The following is a 23,442-nucleotide window of genomic DNA, read 5'->3' on the forward strand; positions in this document are numbered from 1 at the left end:
AGGTCATGGAAGTAACCTAAATGCCCACTGACAGACAAATGGATAAAGAAGATGTGGTACATATATACAATGGAATATTACTCAGCTATATAAAGGAACAAAATTGAGTCATTTGTTGAGACGTGGATGAATCTAGAGACTGTCATACAGAGTGAAGTAAGTCAGAAAGAGAAAAACAAATATCGTATATTAACGCACGTATATAGAACCTAGAAAAGTGGTATAGATGAGCTGGTTTGCATGGCAGAAGTTGAGACACAGATGTAGAGAACAAACGTAGGGACACCAAGCAGGGGAAACCGTGGTGGGTGGGTATGGTGGTATGCTGAATTGGGTGATTGGGATTGACACGTATACACTGATGTGTGTAAAATTGATGACTAATAAGAACCTGCAGTATAAACAAACAAACAAAGAAACAACTAATACTAAACTTTCTTTGGGTTATTTTTATGGGAATATGTTAATATAAATGTTTCAGACATTACATGAAATTTCTAAAAATCTTATATGCTCTGGTACAAGGTTATAAGTCATAATTCTAGTTATTACTTTAAAACGTATATCTCAGAAATAACTAAATTTCCTTGTCAATTGCATTATTTTGAACTTTCATCAAATCTTTAACCATGGTCATTTTTATGTCTTTTGTCATTTACAGACAGCTCTGTGTGTACTCTGATGCTTTTGCAAAAATGTTCCTATAGAAGGGTTTCATCTTCAAGGAATTCATGGAAAGACTCTGACAAGTACAGGTTTCTGGTAACTGACTATACTGCTGAACTGAATGAATAAGCATTTTCAGAACTCTAATGGAAAACTGAACTCATAAAAGTACTAACAAAAGATCAAGATGAGAAAAAAAATTAATTACATGGGACTGAGTGAACTGATGAAGATGATTATAATTTTTGTGACTGTCTGTTTGAATATATATATAAAAAAAATCCCACAAGGACTCAGAGGCAAACCATAAAATCAATTTTCACTGCAAAGTAAAGGAGTTGTTACAGTGGAGGATTGTTGGACTGAATGTCAAAATTATGACATAGTATCAGTGTGTTTCGTGTTTGGTAATTGAAATCATTGTTACTTTTGTTGTGGTCGTCCATTTACAATGCTTGGTGTCAGTCTATTTATCTCTTGTAAAAATAAAGAAACAGTGTGTGTGTGAAAAAAAAAAGAAGTTACCTAGAATTGGCCTAAATAAATAAATAAACTGAAGATATAGAAAAAAATAAATTAAATGCTTCAAGGAAGCACATGAACCTGTAAGTGCAAGAAAGTTAAAAGGCTGAAATCACACAAAGGGCTTACAAAAAAAACAAACAAAAGTAATGTTATAACCAAATAAAAACTCTTTTGAGTTATATTCGAGGCCCAAAGATGCTGAGTTACTGTCTTTACTTGAGCTGGGTAATGAAATATTACCTAATAACAAAAGAAAAGCAGATGTGGCTTCAGAAGCAGAAGTGTTTCAGCAAAAGCAGATTCAAAATGAGTATAAGCCATACAGTAATAAGATTAAACTTGTTTTCCTTTTAGAGGGTCTTTAGCTCTGGAAAAATATGGAATAAAACTTGTTCAGTAACTTTGGTAAATTACAATGTCTCATATTTTAAGTTTCAGGGTGCAGAGTTCAGACTGAATTATAGTGCAGTTGGGTAAAACAGTACCCAGTTTAATGATGATATCTAAAAATTAATTATTAATAAATCTATTGGAATCTGGAAGGGGATTTTTTTGTTTGTTTTTGCAGGAAATGGAAGCTAGCCTGTAACTTCCTGATGGAAGTTACCATGTCTCTGTTGTTCAGGCATATCTCATGTGACTGATGCTGTGCTCAACTCATAATCATTGTATGAAGAATATTTAATCAATATATGAGTAATAGTGCTCAAAATGTATAGAAGGATATTCCAAAGGATTCAGCCTTATATTGCTCAGGATTTCATTTGACTGACTTGGCTGAAGACCTCATGCACATGAGTATCAAGTGTACGGAGGACTCCAAATCATAAAGGAATGCATATCAATTGGATGATCAACTTGGAATGCACCAATGTCTTAGTAGACATAAAACAATACATTACTTAGTGGACTAAAGCAATACAGTGAACTTGACAAGAGGAAATTATATAGAGCCTCTGGATATTCAAAACCAATTTCAAAGGTACTAGAGAAGAATAATATAAATGAGTAGTGGGATAGAGAAAAGAGACTCAGAAGTTATACTTGACAGCAATTTCAATATAATATGAACAATGTGGTCCGACTTCTGGAAAAAAATGAATAGAATCTCATTGAAATTGATGGTCCACTCATCTCTTCTCCTATAATGTTAGAAATATTAGTTTTACATACAGCACCTCAAAGGAGGTATAAGCCTCTTGAATAATGTTCAGAAGAAAGAGATCAGGGTGTTGGGTAAAGCCAAATATCTCCAAACATGTGAAAAGGTGTCATGTAAAAAGATATTACATGTGTCCTGTATAGCCTCTGGGATGCTGTTGATCTAAGACAAATGGAGTGAAATCATTAATAGACTTTCAAAAATCGGAGGAACCTGGAGATGAGAAACATGATATGAACTTCCTTGGCTGGTGGTAAATTTCTCACCACTGGGAGTGTTCAAAAGAGGCAGAATAACTCTTCAAAGAGGATTTGAATAAAGTTACCCCTAAATTGGATAAATAATAAATTATTTTAAAGTCCTTTCTAACCACTAAGTTTATGTGACTCTATTAATACTTCTTTTTACTTCTATTTTCTTTTTTGTTTTTTTTTTAAGGAATTTGGAAAAGTAACTTAACTGGGACAAATCTTGTTTCCACCACTTACTAGCTGTGTGACATTGATTAGGCAAATTGTTTAAGTTGTTGGTGCTATAGTTTCTTCATCTCTAAAATGGGAATAAATAGGTTAGTGAGAAAAGCATATGAATTAATATATGGAAGGTACAGTGAATGGCAAAGGATAAACATGCACACCCTGCAAAAATAAGTATTCAAATTTTGAGGAAAACGTTGAAAAATTCAACTCTTTGACACTACTATTCAAACTATGTCCCCACAGTAGGGAGAAAAATTTGGTCTTATTTATTTATTTATTTGAAGTATAGTTGATTTACAATGTTGTGTTAGTTTCTAGTGTACAGAAATGTGATTCAGTTATACATGTACATTTTTTTTTCAGATTCTTTTGCATTACAAGATATTGAATATAGTTCCCTGTGCTATGCAGTAGGTCCTTGTTGTTTATCTATTTTATGTGTAGTAGTTTGTATCTGCTAATCACAAACTTCTAATTTATCCCTCTCCTCTCCCTTTTGCTTTGGTTTGTTTAAGTTTGTTTTCTATGTCTGTGAATCAGTTTCTGTTTTGTAAAAAGGTTCATTTGTATCATTTTTTAGATTCCACATGTAAGTGATATCATATGATATTTGTCTTTGTCTGTCTGGCTTACTTCACTTAGTACGATAATCTTTAGGTCTATCTATGTTGCTGCAAATGGCATTATATAATTCTTTTTTATGTCTGAGTAAGATTCCATTTTATATATATATATATATATATATATATCACCTCTTCTTTATCCATTCAACTGTCTGTGGATACTTAGTTTGCTTCCTTGTCTTGGATATTGCAAATAGTGCCACTATGAACATTGGTGTGCATGTATCTTTTCAAATTAGAGTTTTCTCTGGTTATATGCCCAGGAGTGGGATTCCTGGATCATATGGTAACTTTATTTTTAGTTTTTTAAGGAACCTCCATAGTGGATGCACCAATTTACATTCCCACCAACAGTGTAGGAGGGTTCCCTTTTCTTATATGCTGAGAACTATAAAACATTGATAAAGGAAGTTTAAGATGATTCAAATAAATGGAAAGATATCTCATGCGCTTGGATTGGAAGAATTAATACTGTTAAAACAGCCATACAACCAAAAGTAGTCTATAGATTTACTGTGATCCCCATCAAATTACCCATGACATTTTCCACAGAACTAGAACAAATAATACTAAAATATATATGGAATCATAAAAGACTCAAAATTGCCAAGGCAATCCTGAGGAAAAAGAACAAAGCTGGAGGCATAACCCTCCCAGACTTCAGATGATACTACAAAGCTACAACAATCAAAACAATGTGGTATTGACACAAAAGCAGATATATAGATCAATGGCACAGAATACAGAGCCTAGAAATAAGCTCACACATTTACAGTCAATTAATCTTCAACAAAGGAAAAAAGTATATACAATGGAGAAAAGACAGTCTCTTCAGCAAGCTGTGTTGGGAAAGCTGGACAGCCACATGTAAATCAATGAAGTTAGAATACCCCCTCACACCATACACAAAAATAAACTCAAAATGGCTTAAATACTTAAATGTAAGTGATGACACCATAAAACTCCTAGACGAGAACATAGGTAAAATATTATCTGACCTAAATCGTAGCAATGTTTTCTTACGTCAGTCTCCAAAGGCAATAGAAATAAAAGCAAAACTAAACAAATGGGACCTAATCAAACTTAAAAGCTTTTGCACAACAAAGGAAACCATAAACAAAATAAAAGGACAACCTACAGACTGAGAGAAAATATTTGCAAATGATGTGACCAACAACTCATATAACTCAATAACAGAAAACGACCCAATCAAATATGGGCAGAAGACCTAAATAGACATTTCTCCAAAGAAGACATACAGATGGCCAATAGGCACATGAAAAGATGCTCAACATCGTTAATGATTAGAGAAACGCAAATCAAAACTACAATGAGGTGTCACCTCACACTGGTAAGAATGGCCATGATTAAAAAGTCTACAAATGATAAATGCTGGAGATGGTCTTATTTATTTTCAGTATTCAGGAAGCAAACACATAACCTGAAGAACTTTTATAGGAAATATATAAGTTTGAAATACTCAAAAGTTTAATTGCCAATGTTGCCACATTGCTAAAATGCTTACTTTAGTTGTACTAATTATATGATGTTTTCCTTCATAATATTGCATTACATAATTATTTTACTTTGGATTCTCCATAGTACGGGTGGAAAAGAGAATTCCTAATAATGACAAATTTATAAATGTGGAAATTTGAATATTCACTTGAAGGGCTTTTAAAAAAATTTAAATGTGTTTAGCCTCTATTTTTAATCTGTAAGCATTCAGTTACAGGCTACTTACTAGGATAAGAAAGATACCAAGTTGCTAGGTGTCCAGGTGGTCAATTAGGACAATATGTCAAGCTGAAAATAACACTTAAGCCTTATTTATTTAACTGCAAGAGGTAAGAGAAAAGAAAACCTAAAGTGCCAGCTCCTTAATATTCCATGTTTCCCCACAGAAGAGCACCAGAAGAGTCAGACTGCAGGCAACGTAAGTACAGGGAATCCTCTCACTGCTGAAGAGCCCTGAAAGAAGTCTCTGCCATTTTATAGACACCAGGGAACCAAGGGTAGCAAGAAGGGAAGGGCTAGGGAGTAGAAAAGCACTGAGCCAGAGTGGAGAAAAATGGCCTAATCAAAGTCTCCTAATAAGGAGACCTCCAAGGGGAGGCACATATGCTAGAATCCAGATAGGTTTATGAGCATGGCTGGCCTGGGAGTGAGGAATGCTGAGTGCTTGACCACAATTCCCTCCAGAGATTATAATGCACTAGCTATGCACTGAGTCTGGTGTGAGGAGGGCAGCTTTCACCTGCCATGCCTCTGCAATTGCCTACGGTTAGATCAGAAAGATCACACATAGAAACTTGCCTGGAGAAAAATCCTTAGAAGATTTTGATATTTTCATAAGTGAGAATAATAAACAGATGTGCGCTACCTCTGTGGAAATGGAAAGTGCAGTGTGACTACACTTTCTGTAAATTCTAGAGAATTAAACATGATGCTAGTTAAAGACACTCTAGGTCTAAAATAAAGACTTATTTTAGTCTTGAATAGAAGGGAGAATAGGGTATAATATAAACCCCTTTCATCTGTATTTTTTTTTTTTTTCTAAAAGATAATCTTATTTAGGTCAACTTTAGTAGCTAAGTGGAAATTTTTAGACTTTGGTTTACAAAACTTTTAAATATTATTTTGCATGAAAATTCAATGTTTAACTGCAAAGGGGTTAAATTTTAAAGGTCAAAAGTCCTGAACTCAACAGCAAATGAAATCTGGTTGAAGAGAATGCTTTATCCATCAAAGGAGATGGCTCAGGAACATTGTGTCCCATTGATGAGAGTTGACAAAGTAAGTGGTAAGCCTCTGGATGTATTGTGGTCCTTTAGCTAGTATCCTTGAAGTCTGAGGCCCTCTAGATCCTTCTAGATTTCTCTTTTGAATTTTGCACTTCTGACCATCTTTCATCCTTTGAAATTCCTGTCTCCCTGCCTTTTAGCATTTATGTCAAAGATCTCTCTCTTTCATTTTTTAGTTAACTTTTAGTTTTCTCAAAATAAGTACATAATTTCAAGTCAAATAGAACCACAGTTTTGTTTTTCTAAAACAAAAACACAAACAAAAGAAACAGCAGTATTTCAAGTCAACCTCATCTTCTTTTTCCACATTTAACCACGTTAACTAATTATTTTAATGTTTAACTCTGCAACACAAAATAGCATAAACTTTGCATTATCTGTTTAATTCCACTTTGGGGAGTGAAGTTTTCTCTCTTTCTCAGCTCTCTACTAAGCACTCATATTGGAATTTCCCATAACTATTATTTCAGTAGTCAATGTAATGTAAGTTTCATCAGGGCAGGAATTTTTTTCTATTTTGTTCACTGGTGTATCTAGAGCATCCACAACAGTAACTGGTGCAGAGAAGATAATTAATAAATATTATTTGAATTGCTGAGTGAATCCTGTAGATTTTATAGCTTTACCCCTCTCTTGTATTGGGTCATCATTTTCATTGAGGCCTGTCTTCCCCTTTCTTGTTTTATTCCTTTGTTTGGCAGAGCATAACCCCATGGAGCTTTGCAAGAGAGGGCAGGAAAAAATTTTGTCTTAGTTTTAGAAATTATATATATGGAATTGCTTTTATCCTAAATTTAAATTTGAAAAATTCTTTAGCAAGGTAGAGAATTCTAGATTAAAAATAATTTTCCGTCAGAATTTTGAAGTTATTGATCTATTGTCTCCATTCTGCTTTCATGTGTGGTGAGAATTTGACAGGGTATAGAACTGTAGAATGAAAGTAATCCTCCCTTTTGTCCCTTAATATTCTAATTCTTCCTCTTTGATATTCAAACTTTTCAAGTTTTATTGTACATTATATGAGATTTCTTCAACTTTATCCTCCAGTCTTCCTACTGAGTGTTTCATTTCTATCATATATGGAATTTCTGAGAGCTCTTCTGCTGTCTGATGTTTTTAGAACCCTCTTTCTGTTTCATGCATGCAGTGTGTTCCCTTACCTCTCAGAAGTTATTAAAGATAGCTGAAGTGCCACATCCTTGGAGAAGTTTTTACAACTACTTCAGGCAGATTAGTTGCTTTGTCTGCTGCTTTTCCAAAGATGCGTGATTATATCTATCATGTTTATGTTCTATAAAAGTTTTTCTACTTTTTAATGTTATTATTTATAGTTTCCCAGGCTGGAAATCTTGGCAGCATTTAGAACTCTAAATAGTTCAAAGTTATATGTTTCCTCAAAATATGTTTTTTTGGAATGAGGCATGAAAAAAATCAATACATAATACATACTTGCTTTTACATTGTTTATAATACTATCCTTATAATTCATTAAAGTGCATATAATACTGTATATCCTCAGAATTTTTCTCACAAATAATTTGATGAAATTTGAAAGAGATTTTGTTTTTGTATAAAGCATTTCAGTGACCCTAAATTTTCAAGTATATGATTTGTGAATAGGGAATAATTCACTTACCTATTTGGTAACAATATTTCTTTCATATGTACCCTGAATTATGGAGAAGTAGGTAAAAAAATAAAAGTTAAAAAAAATTTATTTTGAATTTAATCATCAAATCACATATCTTCTCATAAGTCCATGCAAATATGAGTTAAAGAAATAAACAATTCCATGGGGACTGAGAGTCTGTTTATTTACTTGTAAACATATTTATTAGCTCTCATGGCATCTGCTAATTTTTGGACATCATTATTTTCTGTAGACCCTGAGTCGAGAGTAGCCAATTAGTGAATGCAGTCAAAACTCAAAAAGGTAATACAATAAAAGAAATACAACAACAACAAAAAATCCCCTCCCTATATTTTAAACTGTAGATTGTACAAATTACTTTTCTTATTTCCTAAATACTGCTTGGTACCCATAATTCTGACAGATAACTTTTACACAGATTCCAGGAAGAGAAAGAACAAGGGGCTTATAAAGGCAAAAGCCACCAGGGTGTACTCTGACATAAGACAGGAAACATCCTTAAGGGAATGTTGTCACTAGTTGTTTTAGGATAAGCATCCAATAAGCATCCTGAGTTTCTGGGAGATGTTCCGGATGCCTTTGCTAGGACAATAAATGGTCCAAAAATCAAATCAGATTTCTTTCAAGCTGAGGACAAGTACATAAGTCAAACTTCCTCAATGGCCTCCCAGCCATTTATAGAAATACTGACTCTATTTTGATTTTTCTTTCCACATCACTTTATTTGGGTCTATCGGACCAGGTATTAAACTGCACAGTGGTAAAGGGCCATGAAAAACAATTACATGTCTGTTATTTAACTCAGAGACTTGGAAGGGAGGGAAAAAGTTGGAAACTTGTATACACTTGAATTACTTTCTATCTTGCCTTAGAAAAACACAAAAAATAAAAATAAATGAAGCATCAACTTTAAATAAATTAAAGGTGATATAAATTTAATGTTATATTCCATTTCTTGAATAACATATGAAAGATAAAATAATAAATTACATTTAGGCCAAGACAATTTTCTTTAAAACCACTAGTTTAAATTTTGGATAAACTGTCATTGGCTTTCTCTCAATTCCTCTTTCTCTTTCATTGTGTGATCTTAATCTGTCCTGAGTACAGAAATTCTAGAAAATAAATAGCTTGAAACATTTATTGAGGATATACTTATTTCATCTGACCAATTTAGTTTCAAAAATTCTCTGGGAGAGAAACTCTGCTCCCAACTCTACCAAAGAAGATTGAAAAGACCACCAAGCAATTTAAACATCCTATGAAATACTTAATTCTGAAAGCCTCTTTTGGGCCCATTATTTTTCAAAAGTCTGACTCTAGAACTCTGATACTTGGACTCATTTTAGTATTTGTGAACGTATAGATCTGGGCTTTCCCGTTAGAGTGGTGAATAGAAGAATACAGTTATCCTCACCTATGTCTATTAAATAAGTGGTGAGAATTGAATTCATACACATCTTTAAATTTAACATTTAAATATCAATATCAGTTGCATTTTAAAAGCCATATATCTTATCCACTATGTGTTCGGTTTGGAAATCATCATGTACTTCATGAGAAATATAACTTATTCTGTGATATACATGGATTTATTTAGGATCATGGAGAAATGTATTTATATTACCGCAGACATGTCTGCTTTTGGTCATACTTATTTTAATCCAAACTTTCACAATATTTCCAAACCCAAAATGTTCACTTTTATACTCTCTCCCATCCTCTTAGTTCTACTTTGTAACAAGCATCTGGGGTTCAAGGAAAAGCAGTTGAAAGTTTCAGGACTTTAGATGAGTAGATTTTTATCACCACTCTGAAAAAAATGAATAGAAAGAAAAGGAAACATCATTAAAATAGCTGATTCTAGGAAAAACAGTCTGATGTTTCAAATACAGTAAAAAAGCAGACAATTTGTAAACATGAAAGGAAGTTGTTTGACTCATGAATCCTACTAAGAGGCTGAGCTCTTAGTAGCCAAGGGATGTCTTGATAGGATCTACACAAGCAAAAGCCCCAGGCAAGCAAACTGTTGCATGCTTTGTACATGTGGGCAAAGCATGTACAAGTATGTGTGAGCATGTGTGTGTGGGTCCTTGCATGTAGGTGCACATATGTTTCAATGTAAATCCATTTGCAATTGGACCTTTGAGAATATCCTGACTGGACTTTATGTTATTAAAACCTCATTTTCATAACATACATTCGGAGATGAGGAACCCTGAGACGCTTGTTGCTGGATAAGCCCTTGCTGGTGTCACAGTTGCCGAACCAGCCTTCCTAAGGGTCACAGTCATTTTACTTCCAAGAAATGGCATCAGGTCAACAAATGACTTGTTTGTGGTCTGTTTGTTTTCCCACATCTGGGTTTCCTTTGATCTTGGATGAGCTCAGACTAATTTCGAATAAAATGAGAACATTTCTCTGCTTCCCACCTTTAATCAGTACTATCCTAATATCCTTCTTTGTTTTAATTAGAAGAAAGAACAGTTCTGTGTCAACTTCAGGCAAAGGACACTCAATCCTGCCATGGCAGAGGGAGTTGGCGCCCAGTGTGGAAAGCAAGTCAATGCATATGAAATAGTGTTTGGCCCTATTTTCTTTTTTTTTTTTTTTTTTTTTTTGCGTTATGCGGGCCTCTCACTGTTGTGGCCTCTTCTGTTGTGGAGCACAGGCTCCGGACGCGCAGGCTCAGCGGCCATGGCTCACGGGCCTAGCCGCTCCGCGGCATGTGGGATCTTTCCGGGCCGGGGCACGAACCCATGTCCCCTGCATCCGCAGGCGGACTCTCAACCACTGCGCCACCAGGGAAGCCCTGGCCCTATTTTCTTAGGAAAAAAGAGTAAGGATTTGTTTCACTTTAGTTTAAGTTACAGCACACCCTTTCCTCTTTATTTATTTTTTATTTTTTCCTCTTTATTTTTTGTTACTGCTTCTCCATCCTCCAGTAATTCTTCCAACTCCGCTTCTGTGCCCCAGTGGTACTGTAAGCCCTTGGCATTCTCTACAGGAGAATATCGATTATAATCCTTCACTCAACTTTGCTAAACATATGACATTATCAAAAACTATACAAAAGCTGCATAGTAAAGATTGATAACTTTTATTGTTTAGTTGAAATCAAGATAAACACAACTTGCCAGCCACTCTTCATGAAGTCAGCACGTTTAATTTCACTTATCATTCCTATGCCTTGTGACTACTGTAAGTTAAAGGTAGCAACCATTATTTTTATTAAACAGGATGTATGGAAACAATTTACTCAAAATATAATATTTCATAAGCTAGATCACTGTTTTCAAAATGGTGAAGACAGATTTCCAAATTTGGTATATTTATACAACAAATATATATATTTTAATCATAAATATAGAGAGATACTTTTTTGTTCATATCATTTCCTAATTTAGTTTAGTTTCTTACTTATGAATTATACATAAGTGAGAATCCAAGCCTTTTTTTCATGTACAGTGATCCTATTTTCCTGAACAGAGCTCTGGCTGAAAACTATTAAAATTTGGATTCCAAAATTAAGTTGTGAAAGAGGAAAAATAAGGATGGAAAGTTAACACATCCATTTATTACATACTGTGCAAAATGGTGCTTCATGATGTTTCTACTTAGTTTTGCTCATTCTCTCTACTGTGGTTACAGAATTAGCTCCCACTAGTATCTCTTATTCTAGGAATATCTAGACATTTTTTGTAGCTTAGAGTCAGCACGGAACTACTGGTCAAGGAATAAGAACACTCTGGGTCTAGTCACTATTCTGCTCCTAACCTCCTTGGTAAACAACTCTGGAGATTAATTTTTTCTTATCTGCATTATAAAAATGTTGAGATAATTTCTAAAATCTTGAATAATTATATAATTCTGATTCTCAATGTAAATAACAGGTGGCAGAATCTCTCCCCTTTTGTTGCAATACTTTAAAATTTAGAATAGAGATTTTTGTCATCACATCATGGCATTTTTCTACACCTGATATCAGATGTGTAACCTATTAATGCAATGTACACTTACCATGAAATTCAGTAAGAAAATATCATGTAAATGAGTCAAATTTACAACTTAATGGAGGATAAGGAACCCAATTTAAAAATATGGTTAATAATTCATAAATTATAAAGATGTATTTTGTGCTAGTATATCGTTATGGGGGAGGGTAATATGCTCCTCCTATTTATTTTTCCCCTAGTGCAGTTACCCTTTATTTAATGTTTAGCTGTCTAAGCTCTTATTTTTTTTTACTAGTCTCAGCATTTTCTCACTTCTTTCATTTTTCAGCAGAACTAGCTTTGGATTGGAATCTTTTCTGCAATGCTGCTATAAAATTGCCACCAGCAACCAAACTTAGACAGCCGGCACACTACTAAAAGTTGTATAATTAGTACAAAATGCCCCCACATATTTTTGTATGATCTTTCATTAACAACAACAACAAAAGTGGGATGCTCTCTTCCTGTCTCTTTCAAGCAAAGGAATTAGCAAGTGGACAAAAATAAGATTCCTGAGAGAGGAGAGAAAAACAGGGAAATTTTAATTGTTCTTTTGAAAAATCTATAAAAATATGTCTTAGTACCACAGTTAAGATTTTTTTTTTCATTTTACCTTCAGTGCCACCATAAAGATATCTTTATAAGGGGTATCAGTAGATACCCAAGGAAGATAACAGCACGCTTGAACTCTTGCTGCCCCTAGTAGGTGAGTGTTGCAATCACATCATTTGGCTGTTGGAAATCATGTAGTAGTGAGATTCCCCACACGCTATCCTTGCAACATTCAATAGAAAGAAAGATGAAGTCTCTTTTCTGTTACTTAATCTTTCTCCTAGAAGACCCCTCTGCTGTCAGGGTAAGTGGGAGAGCAGGGGAGAGACTCTCTGGAAGTCAGACACAGGCACTCTCTAGATCACACAAAACAGGAAGGTGCCCCATTTGCAGAAGGGAGCAGGATGTATTGTGAGCAGAAAACCACTTGATTTTCACCTGCTACCCTGGGACTCACTTGAACTCTAATGAAGTAGAGAAACTATTTCCCAGAATTTTTCTCAAGAGAGGTAATTTTGGGGATTGGCAAAAGAAGCATGATTAGGCAAGAACAGACATCAGTAAAGGACCATAGAAAAACAGGTCTGGAGTTCTTTGTTTTGCTTACTGGGGCATTCAGATCTATAGCAGGAACTCAGTAGAGGAGTCTAAGAGTAGCCAACAGGGCATTCACCTTCACACTTCACCAACACAGCACTCAGACTCTTTTCCAAATAAATGCGGAGCTGAAAAATTGAGAAGATTGGTTAGACAACACCAAATTATTGCCTAGCTTGGGACACAACAGATCTTCATCTGATTCTGTCCCTAGAATTTCAGATATTATGATTTAAATATACTGACAACCCCTAGCAAAGTCAGGTAATCAAACTTTAAACTTTTTCAAGGTCATCCTTAAATTTCATTATTTTTTTTCTTTTCATACTGCCCTCTATTTATAAATGTAAACTGATTGATGCTTAGAACAGAGAGTGAGCATTAAAACCATTGCAGTGAACTACCTCATTGTTTTATATCATAGTGTTTCACATATGAAAGCACAAATTAATAGTAGCATTTAAACAGGTGTTGGGAGGGTATGGGGATTGTGAATGTATGTGTGTATGTGGGGGAAGAAGCAGGGGTGAGAAGGTATATGTGTGTGCATGTCATTGATTTTATTGTCTAATTCAGCAAGAGCAAAACTACTAGATATTTTGCTAATTCCACACAGAGACAGTGTGGAAATATAAGCTAACCAATATTTCAGTTCCCAGATTTATCTAGTATAGTGATTAGACTCAGTGCTTTCAAGTCATTGCCCAGCAAGCCCATCTCTTACTGATTTTCTTTCCATGTATTCTAAAAGAGAAGCATTGAAGTCTCCAACTGTACTATAGATCTGTGTATTTGTCCTTTCAATTCTATCAGTTTTGGCTTCAGGGAATCTGAAGTTCTATTGTTAGGTGCATACACAATTAAATTTTTTCTATCTTCTTGATGAGATGAATTTACCCTTTTAGTGTTATGCAATATCTCTCTTTGTTCCTGGGAAATTTTTCTACTCTGAAGTCTGTTTTGTCTGATATTCATTTAGTCACTTCAGTTTTATTTTGTTAGTGTTTCCATGATGTATTCTTTTTCATGCTTGCACTTTTATTTATATCATTGTATTAAGTGACTTTTTTATAAGCAGATATATTTGGATAATTTTTTCACCCATTCTAACAATCTGCATTTTAATTGATTTTTAGATCATTTACATTTAACTTAATTTTTGATATTTGGAATTATGTCTACCACTTTATCTTTTGTTGGCTTTCTCTTACCTTTGCTTTTCATCCTTTTTCTGATGACTATTGTGTTAACTGAACATTTTTCAGTTGAACAGAGTTTGAGTTTTTCTGTTGCTATTTCTTCTTCTATGTCTTACAGTCTTCATGTACTTTATCAGGACTGTTTCCTTCTGCTTTAAGTGGTGGCTAGAGTGCCAGGAATTTATTTTTAATTTTTTTCTCAGTGTTTGTGTTCCACCCTCAACTTTCATCATCTCTGCATACCTACACTACAGGGGATCTCAGTCCATGGCATTACTCTCCTCCAGTGATAGACCACTTTTCCTGTTGCTGGATTCTAGGCTAGGGGTGGTGGCTGGCAAGAATTTACTATTGTCCAGTTTCAGCCTCAGTTTAGGCAGATCCTTTGTGTCCAGCTTCATGGGGAGCAAGATGTGGGAACTTTCTCAGCATTCTTTCTTTGCATGTCACCCAAACTATGCCCTTGATCTGTGTTAATTTTTACCAGATATTCCTTAATACTACCTCATTGGAAGCAAACCTCTAAGTGAGTGCAGATATAGGATTCTAAGGCCAGCATGGTTTTCTTAACCACAGCCCGGAGTACAGGGATTTCCCTTCTGCTCTTTCCCCAGTGACCGTGAGCCTTTGCTGTGCCCTTAAGGTGATGGGCTATTGCTCCTCCACGTTTTTGTTTAATAGGAGAAAAGAGTTTAGAGGAAACAGGTAGGGCTTTGTATCTTCCCTGAGCAGTTAAAAATCGTTTTCTGCAAGATTCCACCAAGGAGAGGAGCTTTTTTGGTCTCCAGCCCTTCCTCCAGATTTTCTTTTAGTTACTAAGTGAGGTTCATTTAAAAACAAAAAAACAGCTGATAAGAGGATGTCTGGACCCCAGTTCTTCCAGTCTTATATGGATAATAGTTCACACTTCACTTTTCATAATTTGTTAAAATTTCAGCTGATGTTTTTTAATTCACTTTTATAGTAACTGCTAAGCAGCCTCTTCCCCCAGTGCTTCGACCCAGGTGAGCTAGTGCTGTGTCCCATCTCCTCTTGTAGGGACATGTTTCCCTTTAGAATTCAAATAATTTGGTTGGATTACGACCTCAGCTTTCTGATGGACTCAAGGAAAGTTATGATTTTATAGTTTATTTTTTATATTATTGTTAGAATGGAAGCAATGTTCCTTCCAGCTTTTTACATCTTAGCCAGAGACAGAAATCTCCCTCTGGTCTGGCTCCAGCTACATAATCTAAAGGCTAATGAATTAATATGTAGCTACAGTGAACTAGGAAAATGAACTAGCACTTACTGGCTTTCTGCTGCTAATGCCCTAATTTAATTTTTTTAATTAAATAATCAAAATTATTTAAAGCAGTTAAATAATGTTGTAAAGGGCAGACATTGTAGATAATCAGATTTCTAATCTGCACATTCAGTAAAATCATATAATTTACAGCCTATTCAAAGAACAGGAAAATATTTTTTTAGCATCAGCCACTAAATAAAGAAGACAGAGAAGAGGTACAATCCCAAATGAACTTGTCTATCAGTTGAAAACATTGGTAGAACAGAGAAATTTAATCATAATGAGACATAAAGATAGAGCATTCCCCCACTGTCACCTGCTTTCTTTTATTTTTATTGTGAGATTGATTATATTTACTATTTTTCTTAATATTCCAAGGAATTCTTTCAAATTTTAGAGTGCTTTCTCCATGTTTTCAATGAGCTTGTGTAACAACTGCTTTTAAGGGTAATAGGTAACAATCAAATCAACTAAAATGTAAATGAATATGATCTTAAAATACAAAGAGATGGTACATTGACAAAGACAATTTTATTTCAAGGACGATCAGTCAACAACCCATCTCAACTGGTGTCAATACAAGTTTAGTTTAATTTTCAATACATTATAAATGCTGTATAAATGGTATCAAATTGTTAATTATCATATAGATGGTTGTTTATGTTCACTGAACTGCGTTTAGGCAAGAAAAATACCCCAAGAGGTTTTATAAACCATTTTAACATTGTAGACAGAAATAAAATAGTTTTATTCACTAATGCTTAGTTCAACAGAAAATTAAATTAAATTAACTGGAACATCCTATTCCCAGAGAAATTCAGTCAATAGTGGTTTTATAATAAGAAGAATGTCTTAGAAATATTTATAAGAATTTCTTCTGAGAAGGTCACAGAATTTTCATCGATGTAACTGAACTTAGTCTTTCAAGATCCTTATGAAGTAGAGAAATATTTTATCATTACTACTTGACAAATAAAGGGTATAAACAGTTAAGTATCATCACAAAACACTTTGGTAGAAAACTAAACACATCTTCTATTGGTTCGTAGACATTTTCATTTGGCTTAATTTATAAATGCATGAAATAAATAATCTTTGTCATTTTTATAACCTTTTAAAAAGTCCCAAGAATACACGATGTATTTATACTGCCACTGCTGGAGATTACCTAATACTTAAAGATAAGGAACAATCAATAAAAGAACCATTGTATGAAAAACACTAGTGTATAATCATGCATGCTTATCAAGGATTAATAATCTTCTTTTAATAAACTTCATCTTAGAAAAGTACAGCAAATACCCAGTCCTTGTCTTTCTTCTTTCAAGTGCATCATTAATTTTAGTCTCGAATATAATGTGCTTTTATGAACAAACACTTGATTTTTTTGTCCATGAGACTGTCTTGCTCCATTCTAAATCCATTCTAAATTCTTAATCCATTCTAAATTCTTTACAAAATACTAAACTGATATCTTTGGGTGTTTTTGTTTTGTTTTTAAACAGAACGGAACACAAGATCTTTTGTAGAGCTACAGTGTTTATTCAGATGTAGTATTGAGATGAGAATTAATCCTTTTTAATGTTTTACCAAAGCTTTTTTCTTATTGGGAACTGCATAATGTTATGCAGTACTAATAACTATTTTTACTCTCCACCTTCTTTCAACAAAGGACAGGGTGATGAGTTTTGTTTTGTTTTACATTAAGAGAAAACATTTCTTTCTGTGCTTCCTCTCCCTACAGCCTACTCACTGTCAGTTTATGCATATTTTGTGCTTTCTAATAAATAATTCTAAGATTCATTTCAATATCATTGTGCCTGAAGCAAGGGGTTTCTATTCCACATGTTGAACTCTGGGGGATGCCGGTGGAGAAAGAAACAGAATTATAAATGCTTAATATTAAAAAAAGAATGTGTTTCCAAGATCTACTCTGTAACACATCACACAGAAACCCTTAGACCTAGAAAGAAACATATTTTACTCTTTTCTGAAACACTTCTAGTGATAGGTGCCTCACTGCCAGTTTCATTTATAGACAGATTTGAATAATTTAGTCAATAGCTGACCCCCTAAAAGTACCCAGTTTAAGTCCTATGGACCTATATAGACCAATTCTAATTCTCTTTTCTCATGAGCACCTTTTAAGAACACTGCTCATGACCTATAGTGAATATGTTGTTTTTCTCTACTCACATCCCTTCTTCAAGCTCTCTTTGCTTCCTTTACTCCTTGAAGTCTTGGTGAGACTATTTTGGTGGCCTGTGGGTGGGGTGACCAGAAGTATATTCTGTGTCTCTGGTACAGAGACAATTCTAGGTGTTGGCACATGAACAAAACAGAACACTTCTTGGTTTTCTTCATTAACCAAGATCTCCCTTTTTTGCTTAAAATAATCTGAGTGGTATTTCTGTTCCTTCATTAGCCATGAATGGCTTTTTAGTGTACTTTGTCTGTATCATACTCTTCCTTTTCTTTTCCTTCAGTGTCTAGCTTATTCTAGACTATTTACCATATGAGTGTTCTTCCTTTCAAAGTGGTGCATTTTTTTTCAATATTTTCATAAAATGAATTCCCCATAAATGGGCAAAAATGTGCTCTCTGACCATGCAGAATAGTGTGTACCAACACTCTGCTTGTTCTGAAAGCTATCTTTCTCCTAATACAACCTGAGTTGGCATTGCTTTGCTGGCACTCCATCACTTAATTTGTTTCCATTGAGTTTGTGATCAAGTGAATGCCTGGGGAGTCCTCACCAACCATCAGAGGGAGGAATGAGAGAGAATTTAGGGTATTAGATAAAACTTTTGAATGTCTTCCTGTGGGGTTTCCTCCAGGCATAGGTCACTACTCCTCTCATAACAACTTGTTCTCGGCAGCCCTTCAAGTTTCTATAGCTTGTCCCCACTTTCAGTCTAGACTTGCTAACAACTTCACTGCTGTTAACCTAGTTTCCTTTGAGGTTCTCCTGTACTTAGTCTGTACCTTTGTTTAATGTTATTGTCAATAAACTTTCTTAAAATTATCCTATTTTGAATGTGTTATTTACTTCCTATCTCAAGTATGTTGAACAAGTTAAGAACAAATATGAATCCTTTACCTGATGGGTAGATATCTCTCTTTAGGATAACACTGATCATTCTCTCTAAAGATTAAAAAAAAATAATGTATTGAATCTTAAGCCAAATACTTTACTAAAGAGGCATAGATATCTTCTGACTCAGTAGGGACAAGTTGGGTTTTAAAATCAGACAATTTGGTTAAAATTCTGATTTTGCTATTTTAAGTTTGTGACTTGAATCTGTTAATCTCAGTATTCTTATTTTGTTCCTCAGAGATTGCAATATATCATTCTAAAGGTGGCTGTAAGAATTAATTAGGATAAATATTTAAGGAGACTTACAGAGAAAGTAGAGTTTAGTAGATCTTGCATAATTTTATTCCTCTTTGATTTCTATATACTTTACAACAGATTGTAGCATCGGGTACATGGCATATGCTGGACACCAAATGAGAGGAGAATCTGCATTGTTTGTTAGTTTTGAGATTACATGGAACCACCTCTAATTTAAGAAACTCCCAGAGTTTAATGTATTAAGTCTCGCACACTTGGAAAATTCTCTGAACTGGAGTTGTGGAGTCCTAGATTCTACTCTCTTATATTATATTAGTTATGTGATTATCTTTATTTATGAAAAGAAATATCTCAAATAGACAGTTTTGTTTCTTTCAAATAGACAATTTTGATGATATTTTTGTTACTGAGTCCAAGCTCATACTGCTTGCTGCATGACAGGCCAATAAATCATGAGACAAGGAATTGTCTCTTGACATTCCTTTTTGGGGCAAGGAATAGCAACTTTATTCAGAAAGCCAGCAGACCAAGAAGATGGTGGACTGGAGTCCCAAAGACCCATTTTCCCTGAGTTAGAATTCAGGTTTCTTTTACACTAAAAGGGGAGGGAGTAAAGTCCTGGTTCTGGTCAGACTCTGGAGGGGAAGTGTTAATTTCTTCCTTTCTGCAGGCATTCACAGGTGAGACTGGTCAAGATATTCCCTGTGAGCTAAACAAAGGTATCTTAGCTTAACACCCATTAAATGGGTGGCAGGGTTCCCAGAGATGAGCCATTATGTATAATTTCAGGTTATTGGCAACATCACTTAAAACCCTCTTCTCTATTCAAAAAGGAAACGTTCTAGACTGCCTTGTTAGAAAGTTTTTAACTTCTTTTAAGAGATATGTCTTTGTGTGTGTGTGTGTGTGTGTGTGCGCGCGCGCACACGCGCATGAAGAGAAAACATTTTAGATAACATCTCTATGTTTTGGATATGCTTCAGAACAGTGAACATAACAATGGGAAAGAACCATCCCATTTGCTAGGTCCCTTGATTAACAAGTTATAGATAATGAGTTTTGAAAAAATCACTTATAATTCCACCATCCATAGGTAGGATTTTATTTTTTTTAATATTTTCCTTCTGAAGGTATTCTATTCATGTGGATAGCATTTTTTACAGAGTTGAGAACTACAGAGTCAAGGGGTGTAAATGTATTTAAATCTCTAAATTTGTATTACTAAACTCTATATTCCTAAATCTTTCCAGTAAAATTATATCTATTTATATTTCAAACACACAATATAAGGAATGCTGCACTCACACTATACCCACTCTTATTGTTAAATCACTCTCTAATTGCAAGCTCCTTTAAAAGTACAAATTCAAAGTCCTTGGGGGATGGACAAACAACTTGAAGACAGGTACCCTATTTTGCACTGAAATACCATTTTTTTTTAATAATGCTTACCCAGTTAACCTTAATCCAGACCTCACCATCTAAATTTAGTCCCTCATATAACTTGAGAATCAATACTGAGAGCTAACATTATTTAGCCTTAAAGTGGCCAGTGTACTGGGGAGAGGAGACAATGTCTAATACAGATTTCTTTTTTCTTTCTTTCTTTTTTTTTTTGACAGCTAAAGGAGACTACTGCATATTTAAAGGCAGGTAAAGAAGAGGCAATTGGAGATGTTTGTACATTTCAAGTGAGTCAATCCTAGCTGGAGGCCCTTTGGTCTCAGGATTACTTGTGACAGAGAAAGAAGAAAATCTTGCCCCTAGGACAATATTTCAAATTTATTCAAAATTTCATGCAAAAGTAGTCATCCACAGATGGTTTCTCTGTAGCTTGCCCGAATTAAACAAATTGTCTCAGACCTGTTCTTAGCCATGGATAATGCCCACTTCACAAATCCCTGCTTGTCAGTCTTCAGGTAGTGAAGAGGGATAGCATGCAGATGAGAGAATCTAAACTCTTCCTCAACCCTTGGAGGAGGCCTCTTTCCAGGGCAACATTCGAGTACATCTGCCTCACTGCAAGTCAAGTTCTCTTCTTTATGAGAGATCAACCCAAAAGGATTCAAAACATTTGCCTCGGTATTTTTAAGACCACATTTTACTGACACTTTAAAATGTAACTTTTATGTTTTTGACCTTTAACCAAGCTTTAAAAAATTGTCTGTTTTAAATCTTACAATTCTTTAAGACCAACTTCAGGTCATCAGGTCTATGAATACCCCAACCCACAGTGAACTCCTTCCTGGTGTTTATTTTCTCTATTGTCATGTGTTACCTCATTGCTTTGTGGTTTTGCTGCTGCTGTTGTTGTGGTGCTGGTTGTAAGCATGCCTTCAACTTTAAGAAAATTATAATTATATTGAGGTTAGGGTTGGATATTTTATTTCTGTTTATTTCCTTCAGTGCCTTGAACAAAGTAGGTTCCATCATTTTGTACTGAGTACTTGCTAACTATTCTCAAAATGTGGGCTATACTAATTATTTAGCTCCTTGGAACAGTAATTTAACATGATTAGATGGAATGTTTATGGTCTGGCCAGGGAGTGATATTTCTTTCCATTAATTCTTATATGTAAACTATTTTAAATAGAAATAGTTTTCATTGGAGAAAAAGGAACAGGAAACCACATTGGATCTTACTGCTAGTCATCACAGGCTTTAATTTTTGTGATTCCAGGCAGAGAAACTAAGTTTAACAAATAAACCAGAAGTTAACATTACACATTGAAAAACACACTTTCAACCTTTTAAAGGAGGAATATTTATTAGAGAGAGCCAATTATGTGAATTGTTGGGGGAAAACTGCTCAAGCATTTAACAATGGGAGAAAATTTGCAGTCTTTGGAATAGTTATTAACATGTCTATAAAATGCCTTTATAAGTAGGATATCCATACATACCAGTGTGCTCAGGATAGTCCTGGTTTGAGCCTAATATCCTGAGAAATTATGAATATCATTTTCCACCCCTTTTCATATCTATTATGCCACATATGAGATCATAAACTTTATGACCAATGCACAAATTGATGTCTTAAAGTTCTTGCTTTCGAAGCATAGAACACCACGAGCCAACTCAAAACAAAGGAGTATGCCAAGATTAAATAGTTATATAATTTGTTAGTTTTGAAACACATCATATACTGGACTGTTTAAAATATATTGCCAGCATTATCAAAGTAAAAGTAAAAAAATATGTATTTCTTATCAGGTTCTGGACTAGTTCACTGTGTTTAAACTTTCAAAATAGTATTTCAGTATTTCTGTTATTTGCACTTTGTTCGTGTGAAGCAGATTACAGTGTAGTATATTGTAAAGACTTTTTAAAAGAATGTTGAATTCTTTCCTTGAATTGAAAACAGTTCTTTAGAGGGAACATTTTGATCTGATTAAAGCTATTCAAATTGAGAAGAAATAAATGACTTCATGGCAGAATGATGGGGCATGTGCAACGTGACCTGAAGTCCCAAGAGGTGATAAATGTGTGTGTATTTTTAACAGTGTTATTAACAAGCAAGTGGCTTTTGTGTTCAAGAGCATGGTTTTAAAAAGGTGTATCAAAATCCATCACATATTCTCAAAAGCATACCCATTTAAGAAATTCAATCTCATGATGCAAGCTCATGTCAATTTTAGTTTTCAGATACCAAAGATGTTAGAAGAATAATCCTCAACCTACAAATTCTAGTTGAAGTATCAGTCTTTTGTATAAACAAAAACCAGAATGTTCTGGAACAATTCACTCCTTTAAAGAGCAATTTGTTCCTTTTTCTTCATTGAAGAAAAAGGGTTTGATGGTTAATTCCTAAATTGTCTTAAAATGTTTAGCATAAAATTTGAAAATAGTAAAATTACACATGAAAAAAGAAGCATATATTGTGAGTCCTGGGTTGTAATTAGGACATATCCCAGAAGTGAGCAGGAGAAAGTTAGAGTTTCTCTTATTGTTATTCATGACTCTTGTTTCTTGTCAATATATTTATGGCCCAGATAGCCTGGAGATAGAAAGAATTACATAGGAAGAGATAAATCTAAGAGATGAAAATTGAGGGAATGAGAAGGTGGAGACCCGAGTGAACTGTCAATTATGAGAGATCAAACAAACACAATATCCATGTGACAAAATGTCAATCACTTTTATGGTCCTAGAGGATGATCCCTACTATTAGCAATACATTGACTCAGTTCTTACAACTGTGTCCATTGGCTGAAACCTCATTATCACTCTCTATTTGTTATACATTCCAGGTACCCAATACTTTGGACAATTTGAAAATAAAAACAAAAAATTGGTCTTGAAAGTGATTTTTTTTTTAAATGGAGGAAGAGACAGAGAGAGAAACATAAGAAACCAAACAGCGAAAAGCAATGGGTGGTCCTTGCTTGGGACCTCACTGAACTAATCAAGAATTAAAAAAACAAAACAAACTAAAACAAAAAAAAAAACCTTTGAGATCATTGGGTAAATTTGAAAATGAAGTATGAATTGTATTAAGGAATTACCTTAATTTGGTCTTGCTTGGTAATAGCATAGAAATTATGTA

The sequence above is a fragment of the Pseudorca crassidens genome, chromosome 5 (assembly GCF_039906515.1).
Source record: "Pseudorca crassidens isolate mPseCra1 chromosome 5, mPseCra1.hap1, whole genome shotgun sequence".
Taxonomy (NCBI): domain Eukaryota; kingdom Metazoa; phylum Chordata; class Mammalia; order Artiodactyla; family Delphinidae; genus Pseudorca; species Pseudorca crassidens.